The sequence below is a fragment of the Sturnus vulgaris genome, chromosome 1 (assembly GCF_052056855.1).
Source record: "Sturnus vulgaris isolate bStuVul1 chromosome 1, bStuVul1.hap1, whole genome shotgun sequence".
In the NCBI taxonomy this organism is placed as follows: domain Eukaryota; kingdom Metazoa; phylum Chordata; class Aves; order Passeriformes; family Sturnidae; genus Sturnus; species Sturnus vulgaris.
In genome coordinates, this window is record NC_142243.1 from 65,382,714 (window position 1) to 65,395,520 (window position 12,807).

A 12,807-nucleotide genomic window follows, 5' to 3' on the forward strand; every position below is an offset into this window, starting at 1 on the left:
CTAGAGCTGTCCTCAGGGAGCCTGCAGCTGCATGGCAAAGATGAGTTGTGGACAAGACTCACTGGAATGCAGGGAAGACACCTTCGGGATTGTATGAAAATGATCATGGGATTTTTAGGGGAGGGCTCACCAAAGGTGGAGAAAGGAGGGGATTGACAAGGAGGGATATGGGAATAGCCTGGCTGTCTGGAAGGGAACAGACAAGGGGCTGTGATGGTTTGTGTGGCTGGCTCTGTGTCTGTCTCTCATACAGGTGTTTGCCTGTGCACTTATTGGGAATACACACTCAGCCTGGCTGCTGGATGGACCTGGGGTCATGTAGCTCTAGCAGCCTTGCCTCAATTGGCCTGCTGGGCTTGGTGTTCCCTGCCCACTGAGTACCCTGAAGAAATCCCTAAAAACATATCATACAATGCTCTATGTCAAACGTGCGAGGTTCACTTCCTGTAGCACTTTCTGTATGAGTGTTCACTGACAATGAAAAGTCTTAGTGTGTTAACTTAGCTGAAGAAGCTGATAATCAAACTGGTATTGCTCAATATATTTTACAGATATATATATATATAGTATTGATGTATTGTATATTGTGAATATGAATATTTTGTTTGAATATTGTACTGTCATTCTTTCCGTGTTTCTAAATTGTGAGAAAGTTAATATCCCATTACCCAACAAAACATTTAGACTATTCCCCATTCCTTTTTGTGTGGTCTGGAATTAAAGCACAGCAATGGTACCTGGCTGAGAGCTCCACTGTTTTAGAGATCTGAGTGTGGGAAGGAATGCTGCTCTTTTGCCCTCCTGACATAACAAATGAGGTGTATGTTTGCAAGCAGATCACACTGGGACAAAAACCCCACCATTAAATCAATTTATGCTGTTCCCCAGATGCACGCCTTTGTAGAGCACTGGGGAAGACAGAGCAACCTCCATGCCCTAAGAACATTCAGACATTCCCAGTGAAAACTGTAGTAGATTGTGTGTATTTGGTGGAATCAAATTTCAGCAATTGGTTCCTCTTATTTTTGGGCCTCACACTGCTAAAGTGCCCCAGGAGCACTCAGAAACTGGATCTCTGATATGACATTTTTTGCCAATGTAGACAAAACTGAGAAAAGAAGCAAGATGAGCAGGAGGCTGAAGCACAATAGTTTCCCTGCCCACCCTTAACCATGACTACTAGGACCTTGACTAATCTGTCCCTGCCTGTATTTTACAATCCAAATTATATAGACTAAGTCCTCCTATTTTTGGTATTACCCTCACCTCCCGCAGTGTATGTCATCAAGAGTGGCTAAGTGACTTTGTGCTGCCCTATTATGTATGTAAACATAAATTTCTTATGCAGAAAAGGATGATAATACCGTAGAACTGACCTTGGGAATTGCTTTTTTTGTTTTGTTTTGTTTTGCTCTGCTTGGTTCTTATTCTGCGCAGGTTCTGGGAGACAAAGGCAGCTCTCTGTTTTTAATTACTGTAAGTCGCTTGTAAGTAGCTGGAACAGCTTTTTATGCAACCTGATTTGAATATATTCCAGGCTGAAGATAGACACCTATTTTAAAGGCACAGCATGCTCATCGTGGCGCTCTGCCAATCAAGCAGTTGTCACTTGCTAGACAGTCCTAAACAACTTCTGCTCCTTCCTCAATTCGCTGTCTGTCTGACTGATGGGAACGGCAGGGCTTCTCCCCTTCCCCCTCCCCTTTTCTTTCCCCCTGAACCGGTGTCACCACATGGCAGCAGAATTCAGCCGCTGCTGCCTAGAACAAGGCGATGTTTGTGCTGCTGGCCCCCGGGGCTTGGATAAGGACCCCTGAAAGCCACCAGGGGAGATTATCAGTGTAATTCCCCAAGAATCCTCTGCTTTCCACAGCTCCTTGCGGTGGATATGGAGGTGAAGAGGGTTTAGTTGGTTTTATTCTGCTTTTTAAACTTCTCAAGCTCTCTCAAGACCGAAATAGATGAAATCCAGATCTGCTTTTTTTTCTGAATCCTGCCCAGCCAGATTATGTATAGATTGTGTGAGTATTGTGGTCTGGCCTTGTAACAATAACACTCAAAGACTTAATCTGAAGCAAAGCCACACATGATAAGTGCATGGAAATATTTATTCTTCTGCTTTATCTCTACAACACAGTTATGGGAAAGCTTTGCTGCCATGTCAGATCAGCAGCAAAGCACCCAGCACACCTCAGTAACTCTGCAGAGGAATCAACTGAACCTCAGTGTCTTTCCTTCCATCTCCTCCCTTACCTATTGTTGAACTCCTTGCTTGCTTACTGGAGTATAAGCTCCAAACACTTTGGAGAAAGTCCTAGAAATATTCTAACTTCTTGCTCCTGATTTTGAGACTTTATGCACACGTATGTACATTTTAAAGGCTTTTCTTTACCCAGTGACTTTATCTTAATTCCATCAAAATTTGGCTGATGGCCGTCTGGGGCAAAAACACATACTGGAGTCAGTCCTGCAGTTTGTGGCTCATTATTATTTGTGATTTCTAGAATTTCTTGATTTAAGCTTTGCCTAGCCAGCTTTGTTAAACTTTTGACATTGTGATGAATAAAAAAACCCCTTAATTCTGATGGTTGTGATTCTTAGTTTTGTCCTTAATATTGTTAAGTGTAAAATTCTTTTTTCCTTTAGAAATAGGAACATTATATAACTGGTCATCATTTTACAGACTTTGAGTTCAAGGTACTGTTTCTAATCTCTTAATTTGTCCTTTGCTTGGCTTAGTTGACATCATTGCTATTAATTAATGAGGAGAAAAAATAAAAGAAAAGGAAAGATTTCCCTTAATGTCTCTTCTCTCTACAACTAACTTACAGTGTACATTTTGTTCCTGACTGAGCTCTTTGGCAGAGCTCAAACTGCTGAAGGAGACTGTTCATGGTTTCTCCCACATCCCTTTTCTCACTTACTGTTGCTGTTTAGCTGCCTTTTCCCAGAACTTTATAGTTTTTATTTAAATAATTGTCACAGTGATGATGGCCTGTCAGCAATGTCTCCTGTGTGTCCATGGTGTCACATGCATGGTATTCAGGGTTCTTTGTCTTCTGGTCTCTGGACAGATACAGAAACGAAAAATCAGAAAATTCTCTGTTAGGCTGCTCACATTTCCTTACCAATGTGGATATTCTGTACTTTTCCTCTATTTCCTATCAACTATATTCTTTACTATTTCCATTTGTTTAATTTGTTTTCTACTTCCCTCTCTAGCTCCCGAACATTAAAGCAGTGTAGTTTAAACGGTTCTGATTTTTCAACTGCTGTTAATAAAATCGATATCACCCATAAAAATGTACTTTGTGTCTCGACTTCCTGTCTGGTTATGCTGCCCCATGACTACAAGTCTCCTTAATCTGTTCTGTGAGAGCCTGTGTCTAGCTACAGAAATTCTCTGCGTGCTTGATGTTTATGCAGTTCAAATATGTTTAAACATCTATTTGTCTTTCCATCTTTGTCAAATGTTTGCCCTCAGCTTTTTCATTTTTTTCCTCGCAAGGCAAGTTTTCCAGGCTCTATGACTTTGTGTTTGTTTTTGGCTTTTTCTCAGAAGTCACAATCTGTCAATGTTAGAGTTAGTTGGGAATTTTCCAGTGAAAAGGTTCTTTGTTTTGCTTTTCATTGAAAAGGATTTTTTTATAAAATAAGAGACAATTCTCCTGCAGAAGGTATTTGCTTCTTCCCTCACACATGTTTTAGGTTGATATGATCTGAATGGATGCATTTAGTTTTGTGAAACCAAATGGCTGCTTCTTGCTTCTGGTTAACTGGCCAAAATACCTAAACTACTCTTAAATATCTTTTTTGTGGAAGAATTCAGGCACCTAATCACACAGCAGCCCCTCATCTGGTCGAACCACTATATTGAAAATCTCATCAGTGGAAAACAATGGCAGATCGTGGGAGATATAAATTGACCAAGACCAGGAAGGAAGAAAGGGATAATTATCAAGATGAAGATGAACATTGTTGATATTGCCTGGTGTTCCCAGTCACAGCCTTACAGAGTAGGTAGATTTGGGTGACACTGAGTTTCAAATTTAGAAATGTTCTGAGGAACTTCTCGTTGCTGCAGGTCAGCAGCAGGTTTATTCATTACTGTTATTACTGATTTCCCAGAAAGATGCGCTTAATTAAGCTGGCTGCTGCCATCACGTGAATTTAAAGGCAAACTGCTAATGTGAGCTATTTATTCCATGCACCATTGAACACCCTGCCAATAGTGTCTATAATAATATAAAAATGTTGTTATGATTACTAAGAGTGTGTGCTAAAAGGCTGAAGACATTTTGTCACTTGGCATCCATAAGGTTTAAAATATGTTGGCCAGGGTTTAGCATTAAAAAAAAAAAAAAGCCTAAAAAAAGAAAAATTGTAACTAAAATATCTTGCTCCTCCTAAACACATTGTATTGTATGACAGCAAGTGGGTAATTGTCCTAGTAGACTCTAGCACCTCTCTCCAGGCACTGTTTTCTGTATGTTCCTCCTTTGCTCATATTGGACTCAGGTATATGTATTTACTGCAACACAGGGTATGCTGAGACAAATCAAAGGAAAAAGAAAAGTGAAGGATGTAAATTCAAAGCCTTAGGATTAGCAATAACAAATTCTCAATTATATTGTGATGTGTTTCTTCAGAAATCTCTTTTCATACACAAGGCTCCTTGAGTGAGCTCATTATCTCCTGATATGTAGAAATATATTTTGCCATTGCTCAGCCAACACTAAGGTATTTGTTATTCATCTGATACTAGACCAAGCTTTAAGCTATATAATGCTTTCTTTACCATTTCTTTGTTTGTTTTAATGAATATCCATGAGCCAGAGTCTGAATGCAGACCTGTTGTTTTGCTCATGCTTGGCAGAAAAGACTTCAAAAGGAAATGTCTTTCATTTTTTTTTGAGGTGCTAAACTCGTGAGTGGAAGTTATTTAAATGACAATATTATTTCTTCTCCATTTCCAGATATTAATGTGAAAATATACTGTAACACTTAGTGCTTTGCAAAATGTACCCCTTTTAACATTATTTTGTAGCAAGGTGTTAACACATAACCACTCACCATAGCAATATTAGTTCATGGCTGCTTCAGTTCACTCCAGAAAATAAATGCAGTTGATCATTGCTAGTGCTTTTAAAATTACCAGATTTGAAATTAGTTATTATCTCCAAAATCAATGCCTCTGAGAATGGTCAGGAAAAGACCCAAATGAACAGAATATCCTTATATGATGCTGGAGCAGCAAGAGCCAATTCAATCCTTAGAAACCAATGTACAGAATACCAAAAAATGAAAAGAAAGTAATTTTTCCTCTAGCTCACTCTAGTGAGACCTAAATTGGAGCATTTCATATACTGTTCCATAGTCATGCAGTGGGAAAAAAAAAAGGACAGGATGATAGGTAACCTATTTCCCTGTGGTATACTTAAGCAAATTTATTCTGTTGATTTTTCTCAAGAAAATAAGAAAAAACAAAACCATTTTTTTATCATACTCTAATGTGCCAAAATGGGAAGAAGATTCTTGAGAAATAGAGGCCTAGTAGGTTACAGTATGGGATGGTATAAAAAAGTGTAGGTGAGACACCATAAAAAAAAAATCCCAAAACGACAGGACTGTGCCATTTGCAGAAGTAGCTTAGTGATGCTGACTAATTCAGGCTTTCACCCAATCTGCCAAAGGCCATCCAAATGGCCTTAAATCTGCCTTTTGATGTTGACTGGTCCAGGCACCATGTCCTGGTGAGGCTGTAACTCCCTTCATGGGATCAGCCAGAGCCCAGCAGGCTCCCTCCCTGCAGAATATACTGTGTCCCCTGGGCAGAAGCGTGCCACTGGAAAATTTGTCTCCTTTGCACCTGAAAAGATATCCAACCAATTTCTTTTTCCATTTCTTGTGCAATCTGATTGACTTGGGCTCACAGTTGGAATCAAGTAGATTGTTTCTGTGTGAGCAGATGAAGTATCCCAAGTTTGGCCTATATTCAGCTACAAAAAGCTTAAAATAAAATATTGAGAGAAATCAGCAGGAGAATGGAAAAATCATGTTGCATAAGTCAGAACATGTTCACTCTCTGCAAAGTTAAGGCTAATGATAATAGGCTTGCACATGGGTGAAAACAATAGGGTTTATTTACAGTGTGTTAAATTTCTGTTATTGTAAGGCTGAAGCACATACAAGCATGTAAGTGTGGTAAAGTGACACGAGCCAGGCCAAGCCTTGATAGGCATGTGAATTCTGCCAAAATACTTCAGTATGACAACTGGAAAATGTAGAGGATGAGATTGAACTGAGGGAGAAATAAACAGTAGAGAAAGTACTGGAGCTGCACTGGCCATGTGCTCTGTAAAAAGAAAATAAAGCAGCTTGTGCAGGATCTCCCACATTAATGTTTCTGTTGGGTCAAATTGCACTTACTTTGTTTTTGTAAAAGATCCCGTCAAAGACAGTCTTCTATTAAGACAAGAGATGCAAGAAATAATAATAATTAATAAAGTATGCTGATGCTGACTGGATATTCTTAGGACAATGATCTCCCTGGCTACATTTTTACTAATAAATAAAATAAATTGTGAATTGTTCCCTGGCCTTCAGGCTAGAGAATGAGTATGACTTGTGTCCAGAGAGTTGGAAGTTTGTTCCTAAAATAGGCTGGAAGAATCCAGGCTGCCTGTTGGCACTGGTCTTGGACTTGGGCCAACCTATGAGCCATCAGCAAGCACAGCTCTTTTATGGGATTTCGTTGTTATCTTCTGGTTCATTTGGGCTTTTTGAGGAGCAGCAGAACAGAAGAACTGCTGTCCTTGGAGGGCTTCAAGTGAGAGGTAAAGCAGCTATGTGTATTTTTCCAAAAGGTCCACAGGATCTTTAATAATACTATTTTCTTAACAAGAAAGAAAGAAAGAAAGTCTGCAATATCAGATACACGGAAAACAATGCAAGAATTTCTCCAGGAATACAAAGGAAATGAAGACACCTGAACATGGCATCTGGGACATGTTGCCAAGGCTCATCATGGCAACGAGAAGAGCAAATGGTGAGACTGCCACACTTCTTGTCACCGTTCTGTGCTAACAGACAGAGAGACAGACAAACAGACAGATGGAAGGTGCCTCCCAGGCACATGTTTGGCCCAGGGGACAGAGGCCAGTGGAGGTGTCTGCTGTGCCCTGACACTCGGCACCCCTAAACAAGAGACCACACTGCCTTGTAGCCCTCACCCCACTGCCTGCCTGGCTCCCCATCCTGCTTGGACCACAGCCAGCTCCAGGGGAACACAGTCTTGGATACTGGCTTTGAGTGCTGCTTCGCATATGGTCAGCAAACTTTGACAAATAGGCTTCTTTAAAATGAATATATTTAAAAGGATCTTGCAATTTTTCGAAAGAGGCAAGTAATTTTGTGTGAAATGAGGGCGGATCACTTAATGTAGGTTTTTTTATCCACAGCTAAAATGGAGGTATCAGAAAAATGAAACAGACACCTTTAAATGAGTGCTAGTTATTTTCTACTGACCTCTGGATATTTCAATCCTGTTTTGGAAAAAATAATAATTATTTTTTTTTACTTTTTTTCTCAAGTGGCTTTTTATTTACACAGATGCTTTCATTTGTAAGATGGAAAACTTTTTTTTTTATTTTTAATAAAGTACCAGGTCCTAGCAAAGAGAAAATGCAAATCCAAAAGCACTCATCCCATCTTTCTTGCAAACACAAAAATCTTTTGTTCCTAAACAGAAATTAAATGGGGGAGGAAAGAAATCCCAACCCCATGTCTTGAAAGAAAATGTAGCAACACTTATCAAGCTCTCCCTCTCGTCCTTAGTATTTAGAAGGCTCAATTCTATTTTCTTTTCTGGCATTAAGGTTGATAATTATGCAGTTGTCTGTTTATTTTAAATAACTGAAAGACTGTGCCAGAGAAAGCAGCAGAGAGGGAAAGAGAGAGGGGGAGAAGGAAAAGATAGAAACTCATTACCTCTTGAAAACTGCTAATCATTGTAAATGGCCACAGAGGCCAGAGATGACTGCAGAAAATTACTATCAAGCGTGAAGGAATAAAAATACCCTAGACTATTTTACTGAAAAAATAATAAAAAAAAATAGAAGGAGAAAAAGTAAAGAAATCTTGATACTAAACAACTAAATTGGAAAGAGTGATGGAAATGAAACACAGTAAGGGGTCCTGGCAAGTCCTGTAAGCAAGAAAATAAATAGGGAGGTAAGAAGTGGGGAAAGAAATAGATTTTATTGTTATGTGCAGAACGTATTGGCAGAACCCGTCACTATATCATAGGGTACTCTTGGTCTTTTATTACCAGGGCTCCACCAAGGCTTGTTGCTATTGGGTTTTTCATGTCACCTCCTTGTCTGTTCCCACCGTCCTTCCTTCCCTGGCAGTGGGGACAGCATCTCTGCTTCCCAGACCCAGCAGCAGCAGGAGCCTGAGCCGAGGCAGATGGGCAGGGAGCTCCTTTCCTGGAAAAGGAAAGGTTCTTTAGGCTCTGGTGTTGACCTCCATCTCCAGCTCCTCGCCCACGGCGGTGCTCTCGAGGATTGATCAATATCAAGGATTACAAAAGAGGCTCGGTCTGATGCATATAGGGAGCTCCAGGCATTGAAAGCAATATCCAAGCACAGCCTTTGCAGGCCTGGCTTCATGAATTGTGCACAGCGCTGGCCCCAGTGGTCCCTGAGCCATTTAAAGGGTTTATTGCTTGCTCGGCAGCCCAGGCTAAAGCTGTGCTGCTACCAAGTGGATTCTGTGCTAAATATTAGCACTGGAGCTAAGCAAGCTTTCCCTCTCTGGTCTTACCACTATCAATATTAAAGAAGGTAAAAATAAGTAACGGAGGGGGAATGTTGCTCCTAGAATAAAACAAAGAGGCCCAATGAATCAGAAAGGCATAATTTAGGAACTTATATTTCATAAAAAAGAAGTATCTGTGCAAAGAAAAGAACAGTTTAGATAAAGAGACTGAGATTGCAGAAAAATCCTTCAGCCTGGGCTTTTTTTCTAGTATTGTTGATATCTTTTTATATTTAGAGTGAAGTTACGTCCAGAGCCTTCTTTTGATTGGATTCTCTTTTAGAAAACACTCAGCAATCATGAAAACATGCAAACGATACTTGATGTCCTCACAAAAACAAGAGAAACATTTTCATTATCAAAAACCCCCTGAAAATCTTCACTAATTTTTGTATTAGCAATCATCTAAAGTTCCAAATTGAGTACTTACAGTTATCTATGTATATGTGTACAGATATGGTTTATGTGTACAAAAAAAATTAGAAATATCCAGTTTTCTGGGCACAGTGGAAAGATATATTAATATTTTGTTTTCAGGAAAATTCATTTGAAGAAAGAAGTTTTTTATTTAAAAATAGTGTCATAAGTTTTCATGCAAAGTTTCAACCTAGCTACTGTCTTAACTTTGACTCAGTTTAAGGCAGCAGTGGGTTACACAAGACTGAGCTCAGCATCTGTTTGGGGTCTTTGAGGATCTACCCTCCTGATGGTGCCAAATCATGTGGATTCTGTATAATTCTCTATCTGAAATTCTGGATGAGAAAAGCAGAACTGTGGCCAAAGCGAAAGTCTCTGTAATTCCTTCCTGCTGCCATCCTGAAAGCAGCTTGACTGCTGTTCTCCTCGTGGTTGCTCTGGCTGGCACCTGGAGCCTGGGGTGGATGGGTGAGGGCTCTCATGAGGGGGAGGACATAATTAATTCTCCAGGGTGTTATTTTGAATGTGTGTTGGGGGGGATGGGGCCAACATGAGACTAACCTCTATGAAGAAGTTTTCTGAGGAATTTTTTTATTCCATAGCAGATAACTGCAGAGGTATATCTTTTCAATTTAGTACTGAAAACCAGGATTTCTACATTACAGCTTAGCAGAGGAGCTTTCTCCTAAAGTTCTTTGCCTTTCCCTGTGTTCTGTGTAGGATGAGCACGATCCACCCCTGATGCTGCACCAGGCTCTAGCAATGTTCAGGAGGTCCTCATCGTGGACTCTTTCCTTTGAGAGAACATGGAAAATGGATGATTGCAGATGACAGTTGTGAGGATCTTGCCTTCTGTACATATGGCAAATTAAAGTTAGGTGAGAACATCTTATGCATAATTTTTATGCTATTGTTTCATAAAATTGAAGTCTCCTAGGTGCTGGTATCACCTGTGTGTTGCCAGATACAGGATCATGTCCAGCACCAAGATTTTGCCTATTTTTTTTTTAAATATGTATGAACACTTCATTCTGTATTATCTGGTTTGGCATAATGCCAGCTATAATTGTCAAATCTTTTGGGAAAAGTATAACAAAAATTAAATTGAGGCATTATTAGTACGGAATAAGGGGAGAGCACAATTTGGATTTCCACTAATTCTCAATTATTTTGCCTATGGGAAAAGCACATGTATCTTAGAAAACTGTGCTTTGGTGTCGCTTTTTATACTGGAGGCCAGTTGTTCATTATTCTTTTAAGAGGCAGTTGATGTATTTTTATAAGAAGAAGCGATGGAAAACGAGACAGCAGGGGAAGCACTGGGTCTCCCTCTGGGGACTGTTGGATCTGCATTACCATTCTAGGACTTGGGTAAGTGATTCCTTATCAGCACACAAATATGTTAATCTAATGAAAACCATAAGAGCTTAATTCCTCAACTGATGTGCAGTTTTAGGCCAAGTTTATAAAATGTTGGACCTGATACTCTCCTTTGTCTGATTTTGCTTTTTCTTAAAACAAACCTAAAAGGTGTTCTGCTTATCAGAGCAGCAGCACATCAGAAATCTCCCAGGATGTGTAGATACCCAGGTCAGCAACACTAACAGCTTTCTCTACTGATCCTGCAGTGCATTTGCTTGCCCACATTTCTTTCATCTCCCTGCCTTTTCACTTCTACTTTCTTACCCTGTTGTCCCTATTATGTTTTCTGGTTCACTTCAGAAATGTGTCTGAATTGGAGCACTTTTTTCCAGTCCAAGGAAACAATAAGGAAATGGAAGAAGTGCAATTCCATTGTAATTTTCTGGTTGTTACTTGATTGTGACTCTATGGCCTGAAATTTTCTTACCTCAGAAAAGGTGAAACAAAAATAAATCAAAACATCAGTATTTGCCATCAAGCCATTGCAAATGTACAATCTGCTGCTTCATTCTGGCTTTTGCAGTCTCTTTTTACATTTTTTTTTAATCTGGCTGAACTCACCTGGCTATTTTTTTATTTATTGCTGGTACAAATTTCCATTTAAATCTTGATATCTCTCCGGTTTCTGCTTTCATGTGCCCCATGCTCAGGTTATTATGTGCTGAGCACAGAACACCAACCAAAGGAGAAAAACAATGCTCCGTGGCAGCAGTGAGCAAGCAAATAGCTCTTGGCAAAATCCCCTGCCCTCCCTAGCAGGAAAATGTCAGGTAACTACAGTCCCAATGGCAGTGATGAATGGGCTGTTTTCTAGTGTGTTGGAAATGAAGTGCCATGGCTTTCTTTTTGGAGAGCTGGGACACAGTACCTATGCAGCTGATCATCTCAGAGTCACCAAGTATATTTAACTGCTGATATATTAAGACATAGATGATAAAATATGCATTGAGTAGTTCAGATTGACCATTTTATTTTAATCAGCACACAGCTCATTAAGATCATCTCAGATGAACCAGTTATTTGACAGTAATCTTTCTTTATTTTACATTTCTCAAGTTTCAGGACAATTTTTTAAAACTCTATTTCCCAAGAGAAGTCATGCTGAAGAGATGTGCAGCCTTGCCAGAGATCTGTTTTATGTAAATCTTAAACTGACCGTTCAACCTCAACATTTCAGATCAGGTATCTAATTTCCTTAAAAAAAATACCCCAGAAAATAAAAAAGGTATAGGTGGCCTTCAAGAGGTTTCCACTCTGGTATGGTGCAGAGAACTACAAAGAAGCAGCATGGCCTTCTTCTAACCCTTCGAGAAACTCAGAATTTTCTTCCCATATTGTAAGCTTTCCACCAGTAGGAGTAACCTGGGGTGAGTGTGTTTGCTTTAGCACACGTGGCAGTCAAACGCAATCATTATGAAAGCAGAAGTGCAGTGGTGTGTTCCCTGGCACAGACACCCAGATATTTATCTGAAGAGCCTAAGGCAGTGTCAGATGCCTTGTCTGTATTCCAGGAGCCGGTGCCCACTCCGTGAGGGTGACAAAAGTCACAGCACTGTCAGGCTGCTCACAGCGGTGGTGGAGCCAGTGGAGCGCACAGCAGAGCTCCTGTGCTCCCTGTGCCAGATTCTGTGCACGATGCTGGAACTGAGCTTGTATCACCGGCTGGAAAACCATGTCTTTTCCTTTCTTCTTCTCTCCAGAGGGTCCTCTGCATGCTTAGACCATTATCACCCCCTCACTACATCTCCCTTTAATTTCATACCCAGCCACCCCTGCAAACAGGGCTGTTTTTTGACCAGGCAGACTAAACTTGGCTCTCTGCACTGTGAAACCAGTGGAGAAACAGAGGAATGCCTGAGCTCTCCCACTCTCACTGGTGTCTAGAGAAAGGGAAATTGTAGTCAGCTATCAAACTCCTTTGTGCCAAGCAGCAGTTTAGTGCAGCATCATGAGTTTGCCAGACAATTCACACATGCCTTGGTGGGAAAGAAAAAGGCAAAATATGAACTTGTTAAATTTCCAGCACTCTTTGGGAACCAATTGAACAAGCTGTAAGAGCTCCAGTAAATCTGAATTATTGCTCCATCCAATTATTCTGATAAACTATGAAGGACACAGTGTCCAATGGCAACAAAAGAATGGATGAGT

The 12,807-nt window shown here is 40.2% G+C and overlaps 1 long non-coding RNA gene across 2 annotated transcripts in view; it reads left to right on the plus strand.

Annotated features, from left to right (window-relative positions):
• The window catches only part of LOC148225265 (uncharacterized), a 192,845-nt gene that overhangs the window by 143,225 nt on the left and 36,813 nt on the right, over positions 1–12,807 (plus strand). The window contains exons 12-14 of one of the 2 annotated variants that reach the window (XR_015805046.1): positions 9,958–10,115; positions 10,500–10,608; positions 11,716–11,841. This is a non-coding gene — a long non-coding RNA (uncharacterized LOC148225265). The remainder of the gene's footprint in view (positions 1–9,957; positions 10,116–10,499; positions 10,609–11,715; positions 11,842–12,807) is intronic. The other variant, XR_015805049.1, reaches the window with a different exon arrangement.